Here is a 10,435-nt window from a genome sequence, read left to right as displayed (position 1 = left end):
CAAGACCAAATCCCCTTATCCCAAGTCCAGCTCCTGCTGCCTTGTGGGGAGGTCCTGGGCTAAGACCACCATCCCCAACTCCCATCACCCCTGCTGACCCAGGTCCTGTTTCTTAGCTCCACTGGGAATCTCCCCTGAGCCTCTGCTCCGACCCAGGTGAGTGTGGCCAGGACCCAGCTGGGTTTGCTGGACCTATGTCACCCCCTAGGCATCTCGCCCATGAAGGTTGGGGAGCTCTGGAGTGCTCCCCAGGGCATCTTCTGTGCCTCCGAAATGTACAGCTGGGTGATGTTCGGTATGGCCCTGGACTTTGCAGACCTCTGGAACACCATGTCATCTGTGACCCAGAAGCTGCTGAAATATTAAAACCCCATCAGCTCCTGAGCTTATCTGAGGCTGTAGAGTCCACTGACTTCCTCTGGCTTCATGAATCCATCTTGGATGGTGGCCATTAACCTCCCTCTACAGTGAGACAGGACTGTGAGTGGTGCCTTCCTGGTTTCCTTCATCTGCCCTCAGCCCTCGGCTACTGTCCTTACAGCCCAGTGAGGACTTGCCGGGCCCAAGCCTGAGGCACGCTACTGCTCACCTGGCCACAGAGCCTGGCAGGCAGTTATGGAGCATCAGTGACCCCCACAGTGGCACAGCTCTGACCCCTGACCTTCATCTTTGAGATCCAGCCCCTGTAGGGCTTGCGCTCTAGCATTCTCTTTTGCCCAAAGCCATCTGACTTAGGGTTTCTGCCAGCATTCCACAAGTCACTCAAACAAGGTATTCCAGTTATATATTGCTCTGTAAGAAATCACCCCAAAATATAGTGGTCTGAAACACCATGAATCATTTTATGAGCTCTCATGGTTTCTGTGATTTAGGAATTTGAAAAGAGTCCAGCAAAAAGGTTACATGTAACTCATGCGGCCGCAGTCAGACATGCGTAGGGGCTGAAGGCCTTTGGGGCAGACCAGGCATCTCTCTCTTTTCTGAATTCCCAGGTGCTATGCTGTGCTTAGTTGCTCAGTCATGTCCAACTCTTTGTGACCTCATGGACTGTAGCCCGCCTGGCTCCTCTGTCCATGGGATTCTCAGGCCCCTCCTCGTAGTCCCCCCACAGGTGAGTCTGGGTTTCCTCTCAGCATGGCAACCTCGTAGTAGTTCAGCAACTTATATGGTGTCTGAGGGCCTCAAGAACACACATTGCAAGGAGCAAAGTGGAAACTGGTGAGAGATGACTGGGGGAGTTTGGGCCAAGATAGGCATACCTGTGGAAGGTGAGCTTGAGCACAGGGTGACTCTCCAGGGGAGCCTCTGGGCTCTCAACCATCTCCCGTGACTGCCATCGCTGGTGCCTCTGCTGGGGAAATAATGGTGTGTGTCTTGTCCTGGCCCTATGAAAGTGAAAGTCGCTCAGTCGTGTCCGACTCTGCCACCCCATGGACTGTAGAATCCATGGAGTTCTCCAGGCCAGAATACTGGAGTGGGTAGCCTCTCCCTTCTTCAGGGGATCTTCCCAACTCAGGGATCGAACCCAGGTCTTCTACATTGCAGGCGGATTCTTTACCAACTGAGCTATCAGGGAAGACGTTGGCCCTATGTCTCTGTCTTTTCTTAATCCCAGGCTTCTAGAACATTCTTCAAGTTCTTTAATCATGAGCTGTTTTTCTTTTTCTTTTCTTTTTCTGAAGTGCAGGTGCAACCACGATCCTGGCTGCTAGTGCATTAGCTTCATTTCACCTGTTTTTTAAACTTAGATGGAATCACACAGTATATATCTATATGTTTATCTCCTCTGTCTGGATTCTTTTACCAACATAGGTTCATGAGACTCCTCTGTTCTGTTGCATGGGGCTGCAGTTTACTCATTCCCATTTCTGTAGAGTAGTCTGTTGTATGATTGATTGTCCTTCTGTTTATTCTTCCATTCTCCTGTTCTATTTTTTGATGGGCATTTGGGTCATTTCCCTTCTTGCTAATACAAATAGTGCTGCTAAGTCATTCCAGTGTATATTTTTGGTACACAAATGTACGTAATTCTGTTGTACACAGGAGCGAACTGAGGCATAGGTCGGTATATATTATAAAGGCCGCTACAGGGTCCATAAAGATGAATCCTATGGCTCTGGGGCTGTGGTGGGAGCCCCAGCAGGGGTGAGGGTAGGCAGAGCACCACTGGGCCACACCCAAAGGCCACCCTTCACCTTGACTCTATGACCCTTCAGAGAATCCCCAGCTATTCAACACCTGGCCCGGGCAGCCTATGGGTAAACGGGGTTGCCTGCTGCCCAGGGCCCTGGTCACTCACTACTGTTTCAGCAGGTGAACTAACCCTCTGAGGTGATGGGGGAGTTGGAGATTTTGATTGCATATTAAAAACAAACAGGGATTGTGATGAAAACAGAAGCCACAGGAGAGCAGACCTGGGATGCCAGAGGAGGCTTTGTTCTCTGGATTTGTCCAGTGGACCCCACCTTGTAAACTTTCAGTAAAGAGAGGGATTCTCCCTTCCTGGACCCAACTGGGCCTCCCAGAAGGCTCTGGAGCTGCAGCCTGGGGTCTCTGTAGCTTAGCTGGTGGTTACAAGTTTGTCTACACACTGGAATCACCTGCGGGGCTTTGAAGATACTGATGCCGGGGTCCCACCCAGAGGTTGGGATTCAGTTGGTTTGGGGTGAGATCTGGGTTTGAATGTTTCTTGGTTTTTGAAAAATAATTGTGTTTATTTCTTTATGGCTGTGCTGGGTCTTCGGTGCCGTGTGAGGGCTTTTCTCTACTTGCAGCAAGCAGGGGCTACTCTTTGTTGCCGTGTGTGGGCGTCTCACTGGGCTGGCTTCTTTTGCTGCAGAGCACAGGCTCTAGGGCATGCAGGCTTCAGTCTCTGTGGTGCGTGGGCTCAGTAGTCATGGCTCCTGGGCTCTGGAGTACAGGCTCGATAGTTGTGCATGGGCTTAGTCGCTCCCCGGCATAAGGGATCTTCCCAGGCCAGGGATCGAACTCGTGTCCCCTGCACTGGCAGGTGGATTCTTTACCAATGAGCCAGTAAGGATGGGCTTGGAATTTTTAAAAGATCCCCAGGTGTTTCAGTCAGGGTCAATGGGAGAAGTAGAACCACACATCCATGTGTTATGCATGATGCCTACAAGTAGGGAGTAGCAGATATGCAGTTATGTATGCTTGTGTGTAAGCGTGTGGGGAGCGTGTAGATATTGTGTAGTATGTATGTATGTCTGCGTGTGCTTGCATGTAAATGAAGAGATATGCTATAGGGGTTTGGAAGAGGGTTAAACAGTCTCTGTAAGGCTGTTATCTTCATGTGATGATGCTGAAGCTTCAAGTCCTCCAGACAGAAAGGTGGGATGTCAGGTGGAAAGAACACACGTAAGCTGGAGCCCTGGAGCACAAGCTGGAGCCCATGGCTGGCTGAAACACACTTTGGTTCTTGTTGCTCCAACCTTGGGGTGAGGGTATCAGCCCCAAAACTGGGTCCTCATCATGGAGTTAATAACACACACCTGTTTTCTTAATTGCCTCTTTTTTTCTTAATTTCCTTTTTGGATTGTTCACTGCCGGTGTATAGAAACACAACTGTTTTGCGTGTTGATTTTGTGTCCTGCTGAATTTGTTAAAATAGTTCTAACAGTTTTTTGCAAAATCTTTTGAGTTTTCTACACAGAAGATCACCTCATCAGAGATCATCTTACCTCTTTCTTTCGATTTTAGATGCTTTTTATTTCTTTTCTTCTGTTTTTTGTCTCACCACAAGGCTTGTGGACTCTCAGTTCCCCATCCAGGGATCAAACCCAGGCCTCGGCAGTGAACATGTGGAGTTCTAACCACTGGACATCCAGGGAATTCTCTGTTCTAATCTTTATTATTTCTTCCTTTTGCTAGCTTTGGGTTTAGTTTGTTTTTCTTTTTCTCGTTCCTTAAATTGTAAATTCAGGTTGTTGATTTGAGATCTCCTTTTATTACAGTGTTTATAGCTACAAATATCCCCCTAAGTGCTGCTTTACTGCGTTCTACAAGTTTTGACGTGTTCTGTTTTTGTTTTCATTTGTCTCTAAGTATTTTCTAACTTCTTTGATGATATCTTGTTTGACTGATTAGTTTTTTGAGACTTGTTATTTAATTTCCATGAATTTGTGAATTTTCCAGTTTTCTTTCTGCTCTTGATTTCCAACTTCATCCTGTTGTGGTCAGAGAAGATATCTTGCACAATATTTCCTTTTAAAATATTTGGAGACTTAGTCTGTGGCTTGCTCTATGGTCTATCCTGGAGAATATTCCATGTGCACTTGAGAAGAATGCGCATTCTACTATTGTTGGGTACAGTGGTTGGTGTATGTTTGTTAGATCTAGATGGTTAATTTTCTGTTCAATCCTGTTTCCTTACTTGTCGTCTATATTCTATTCATTATCAAGAGTAGGATATTGAAGTCTCCAACCATTATTTTAAAATGAACGTATCTTTTGGGGTGGCTTCCCAGATGGCACTGCTGGTGAAGAATCCGCCTGCTGATGCAGGAGACATAAGAGATGCAAGTTGGATCCATGGGTTGGTAAGATCCCCTGGAGAAGGAAATGGCAACCCACTCCAGTATTCTAGCCTGGAGAATCCCATGGACAGAGGAGTCTGGCGAGCTACAGTCCATGGGGTCACAAAGAGACAGATAGGACTGAGCATCTGAGAGCATCCTTTGGGCAAACACAATTCAACCCATCAGATCAGATCATATCAGATCAGTCGCTCAGTCGTGTCCGACTCTGCGACCCCATGAATCGCAGCACGCTAGGCCTCCCTGTCCATCACCAACTCCCAGAGTTCACTCAGACTCAGGTCCATCAAGTCAGTGATGCCACCCAGCCATCTCATCCTCTGTTGTCCCCTTTTCCTCCTGCCCCCAATCCCTCCCAGCATCAGAGTCTTTTCCAATGAGTCAACTCTTCGCATGAGGTGGCCAAAGTATTGGAGTTTCAGCTTTAACATCATTCCCTCCAAAGAAATCCCAGGACTCATCTCCTTCAGAATGGACTGGTTGGATCTCCTTGCAGTCCAAGGGACTCTCAAGAGTCTTCTGCAACACCACAGTTCAAAAGCATCAATTCTTCGGCGCTCAGCCTTCTTCACAGTCCAACTCTCACATCCATACATGACCATAGGAAAACCCATAGCCTTGACTAGACGGACCTTTGTTGGCAAAGTAATGTCTCTGCTTTTGAATATGCTATCTAGGTTGGTCATAACTTTCCTTCCAAGGAGTAAGCGTCTTTTAATTTCATGGCTGCAGTCACCATCTGCAGTGATTTTGGAGCCCAGAAAAATAAAGTCTGACACTGTTTCTACTGTTTCCCCATCTATTTCCCGTGAAGTGGTGGGACCGGATGCCATGATCTTCATTTTCTGAATGTTGAGCTTTAAGCCAATTTTTTCACTCTCCACTTTCACCTTCATCAAGAGGCTTTGTAGTTCCTCTTCACTTTCTGCCATAAGGGTGGTGTCATCTACATATCTGAGGTTATTGATATTTCTCCCGGCAATCTTGATTCCAGCTTGTGCTTCTTCCAGCCCAGCATTTCTCATGATGTACTCTGCATAGAAGTTAAATAAACAGGGTGACAATATACAGCCTTGACGAACTCCTTTTCCTATTTGGAACCAGTCTGTTGTTCCATGTCGAGTTCTAACTGTTGCTTCCTGACCTGCATACAAATTTCTCAAGAGGCAGATCAGGTGGTCTGGTATTTCCATCTCTTGAAGAATTTTCCACAGTTTATTGCGATCCACACAGTCAAAGGTTTTGGCATAGTCAATAAAGCAGAAATAGATGTTTTTCTGGAACTCTCTTGCTTTTTCCATGATCCAGCGGATGTTGGCAATTTGATCTCTGGTTCCTCTGCCTTTTCTAAAACCAGTTTGAACATCAGGAAGTTCACGGTTCACATATTGCTGAAGCCTGGCTTGGAGAATTTTGAGCATTACTCTACTAGCGTGTGAGATGAGTGCAATTGTGCGGTAGTTTGAGCATTCTTTGGCATTGCCTTTCTTTGGGATTGGAATGAAAGCTGACCTTTTCCAGTCCTGTGGCCACTGCTGAGTTTTCCAAATTGGCTGGCATATTGAGTGCAGCACTTTCACAGCATCATCTTTCAGGATTTGGAATAGCCCAACTGGAATTCCATCACCTCCACTAGCTTTGTTCATAGTGATGCTTTCTAAGGCTCACTTGACTGCACATTCCAGGATGTCTGGCTCTAGATGAGTGATCACATAATCGTGATTATCTGGGTCATGAAGACCTTTTTTGTACAGTTCTTCTGTGTATTCTTGCCATCTCTTCTTAATATCTTCTGCTTCTGTTAGGTCCATACCATTTCTGTCCTTTATCGAGCTCATCTTTGCATGAAATGTTCCTTTGGTATCTCTGATTTTCTTGAAGAGATCCCTAGTCTTTCCCATTCTGTTGTTTTCCTCTATTTCTTTGCATTGATCACTGAGGAAGGCTTTCTTATCTCTTCTTGCTATTCTTTGGAACTCTGCATTCAGATGTTTATATCTTTCCTTTTCTCCTTTGCTTTTCACTTCTCTTCTTTTCACAGCTATTTGTAAGGCTTCCCCAGACAGCCATTTTGCTTTTTTGCATTTCTTTTCCATGGGGATGGTCTTGATCCCTGTCTGCTGTACAATGTCACGAACCTCATTCCATAGTTCATCAGGCACTCTATCTATCAGATCTAGGCCCTTAAATCTATTTCTCACTTCCACTGTATAATCATAAGGGATTTGATTTAGGTCATACCTGAATGGTCTAGTGGTTTTCCCTACTTTCTTCAATTTAAGTCTGAATTTGGTAATAAGGAGTTCATGGTCTGAGCCACAGTCAGCTCCTGGTCTTGTTTTTGCTGACTGTATAGAGCTTCTCCATCTTTGGCTGCAAAGAATATAATCAATCTGATTTCGATGTTGACCATCTGGTGATGTCCATGTATAGAGTCTTCTCTTGTGTTGTTGGAAGAGGGTGTTTGCTATGACCAGTGCATTTTCTTGGCAAAACTCTATTAGTCTTTGCCCTGCTTCATTCCGTATTCCAAGGCCAAATTTGCCTGTTACTCCAGGTGTTTCTTGACTTCCTACTTTTGCATTCCAGTCCCCTATAATGAAAAGGACGTCTTTTTTGGGTGTTAGTTCTAAAAGGTCTTGTAGGTCTTCATAGAACCGTTCAACTTCAGCTTCTTTAGCGTTACTGGTTGGGGCATAGACTTGGATTACTGTGATATTGAATGGTTTGCCTTGGAAATGAACAGAGATATTCTGTTGTTTTTGAGATTGCATCCAAGTACTGCATTTCGGACTCTTTTGTTGACCATGACGGCCACTCCATTTCTTCTGAGGGATTCCTGCCCGCAGTAGTAGATATAATGGTCATCTGAGTTAAATTCACCCATTCCAGTTCATTTCAGTTCGCTGATTCCTAGAATGTCGACATTCACTCTTGCCATCTCTTGTTTGACCACTTCCAATTTGCCTTGATTCATGGACCTGACATTCCAGGTTCCTATGCAATACTGCTCTTTACAGCATTGAACCTTGCTTCTATCACCAGTCACATCCATAGCTGGGTATTGTTTTTGCTTTGGCTCCATCCCTTCATTCTTTGTGGAGTTATTTCTCCACTGATCTCCAGTAGCATATTGGGCACCTACTGACCTGGGGAGTTTCTCTTTCAGTATCCTATCATTTTGCCTTTTCATACTGTTCATGGGGTTCTCAAGGCAAGAATACTGAAGTGGTTTGCCATTCCCTTCTCCAGTGGACTGCATTCTGTCAGATCTCTCCACCATGACCCGCCCGTCTTGGGTTGCCCCACGGGCATGGCTTAGTTTCATTGAGTTAGACAAGGCTGTGGTCCTAGTGTGATTGGATTGACTAGTAACACCGCTCAAATATACCCATGTCAGCATCCTTAAAACCTGAGAATGTTACCTGACATAGTGAAGGGCACTTTGTAGGTGTGATTAAATTAAGGAGGGAGGCTTATCCTCGATTATCCAGGTGGGTCCTAAGTGGTCACAAGGTTCTTCTGGAAAAGAGATAGGACCTCCCTAGCAGTCCAGTGGTTACAACACAGCGCTTCCAGTGCAGACAGTGTGGGTTTGATCTGCATAGTACAGTCAAAAAAAAAAAAAAAGAGAGAAGAGAAGGCACGAGGGTCAGAGGCAGAGCGGGAGATGTGAGGACAGAAGCAGAGATCAGAGTGGTGCAGGGTGTGAGCCAAGAGTCAGGGCAACCCTGGAGGCTGGAAACCCTCCAGGAAATGGATTTTTCCTTCGAGCTTGCCAACCTACTTCAGATTCCTGCCTTCCAGAACCTAAGAGAATAAGTTTGTGTCATCTTAAACCACTGTGTTGGTGGCCTTTTCTCAGAGCAGCCTGTGGAATCTGATACACCCAGGCCCCAGTGGCATTTCAGGTCTGGAGACCCGGCGGGGGCTGGGTCGGGGTGGGGGGGAGTGGGGACTCTACTCCTTGAACCCAGATTCCAGAGTGTGAGGAGTTCTCTGTAGGACCCGGCAAGCTGCTCCCTGTCCTCCACCCCTCAGTCATCCTGCCTGTAAGTGAGGGACTTGAACCACATCCGTTGTCCTCAGATTCTAGAATTCCCAACTATAACATTCCCTCCCCTGGCCAGGCAGGACCCACAGAGAGGCAGCATTTTCTCATTCCATAAAGAGGACATTTCAAGAAATAAGCAACCACAATCCACTCTCCCATCATTTCATGGCAGAAAGGACACTTTTATACGTCTCAGCACAGGGCCAGAACTTCACACCTGGTTCTAGAAAAGTCGCCCCATGAAAACCTTTGTCGTGTCACTGCAGTCAGGCCATCAGAGCTCCTCTTCCTCAGGGTTAGGGCAGAACTTTGAGATCAAGTTTCCTGATGGCATCCTCTGCCAGGCCAGCTCCCGACTGGCGCCTCTCCCCTCGCTTTCAGCTTCAGTTGCTCCCTCTCAACGGAAATCCAGTCAAGGTACCGATCTTAATAGATAGAAACCCATCAAAAACTGTTAACATGGACTTCCCTGGTGGTCCGGCGGCTAAGATTCTGTGCTCCCAATACAAGGGGCCTAGGTTTAATCCCTAGTCCGGAAACCAGATCCCACATACCACCACTAAGAGTTCATGTGCTAAGTGGCTGCAGTAGTGCCCCACTCTGCCACCCTGTGGACCGTAGCCCACCAGGCTTCTCTGTCCACGGGATTCTCCAGGCTAGAATACTGGAGTGGGTTGCCGTGCCCTCCTCCAGGGGATCTTCCCAACCCAGGGATCGAACCTAAGTCTGTGTCTCCTGCCTTGGCTGTGCTAGGTCTCTTCAGTCATGTATGACTCTCTGCGACCCCATGGACTGTAGCCCCCCAGCCTCCTCTGTCCATGGGATTCTCCAGGCAAGAATACTGGAGGGGGTTGCCATTTCCTTCTCCAGGGGATCTTCCTGACCCAGGGATTGAACCCAGGTGTCCTGCATGGGCAGGTGGATTCTTTACTTCTGAGTCCCAAGAGTTCACTTGCTGTAACTAAAAATCCTGCAAGCCTTAATGAAGATCAAAGATCCCTCATGCCGCAACTAAAACCTGGCCTAGCCAAATGAATGAACATTCAAAAAAATTATTGAAAAAAAGAAAAAGAACCTTCAGCCTGACTATGGGGAGGAAGGGGAGTTGAAGACACAGGACCCACGTGCTGGGAATTCGCTCCTGTGACCTCTGCTGGCCTGAGAGTCTGGAGGCATCTCCAGCATCTTCTAGGACGTTGCTGTTTTGTCTGCTGAGAGGTTCTCCTTAGACTCATCTTCTTACCTTGCCCGCCCCAGGCCACCACCGGGTACATCACTGGCTGTGCTGAGCCTTTCATCTATTTCCAGGTGAGCCGCTTTGCCTGGCACTAAATGACCCTGTCCCGTCTCATGGTTCATCCTCTTGCCTTCGATTGTCAGCACAATTCCTCTCTGTCTCCCTTTTGTTTTTCTTTGAATCTCATCTTTAGGCCATGGGTTCATGGCTGGTTTTCACAGCCTGGAAGCCTCCCTTCTTGTTGCGTCACATGCCATTAGGAGAGGTTGTTGGGCAAATGCGCTCTGGGTGATGGGTCCTGCCGCAGAGCCCAGGTTGACTGAAGGCGTTTGAGATCTGGTTTAGCTGTGAAAAGAAGAGAAGTGAAAAGCAAAGGAGAAAAGGAAAGATATACTCATTTGAATGCAGAGTTCTAAAGAATAGCAAGGAGAGATAAGAAAGCCTTCCTCAGCGATCAATGCAAAGAAATAGAGGAAAACAATAGAATAGGAAAGACTAGAGATCTCTTCAAGAAAATTAGAGATACCAAGGAAGCATTTCATGCAAAGATGGGCTCAATATAGGACAGAAATGGTATGGACCTAACAGAAGCAG

General features: G+C 46.8%; 1 pseudogene; it reads right to left on the bottom strand.

The window, feature by feature from the left end:
- Nucleotides 1–613: 613 nt before the first annotated feature.
- Nucleotides 614–7,953, bottom strand: LOC132346528 (craniofacial development protein 2-like; annotated as a pseudogene).
- Nucleotides 7,954–10,435: the final 2,482 nt, after the last annotated feature.

The sequence above is a fragment of the Bos taurus genome, chromosome 11 (genome assembly GCF_002263795.3).
Source record: "Bos taurus isolate L1 Dominette 01449 registration number 42190680 breed Hereford chromosome 11, ARS-UCD2.0, whole genome shotgun sequence".
NCBI lineage: Eukaryota > Metazoa > Chordata > Mammalia > Artiodactyla > Bovidae > Bos > Bos taurus.
Note: the sequence above shows the minus strand (reverse complement) of the source record. Positions and strands in the feature narration are given on the sequence as shown.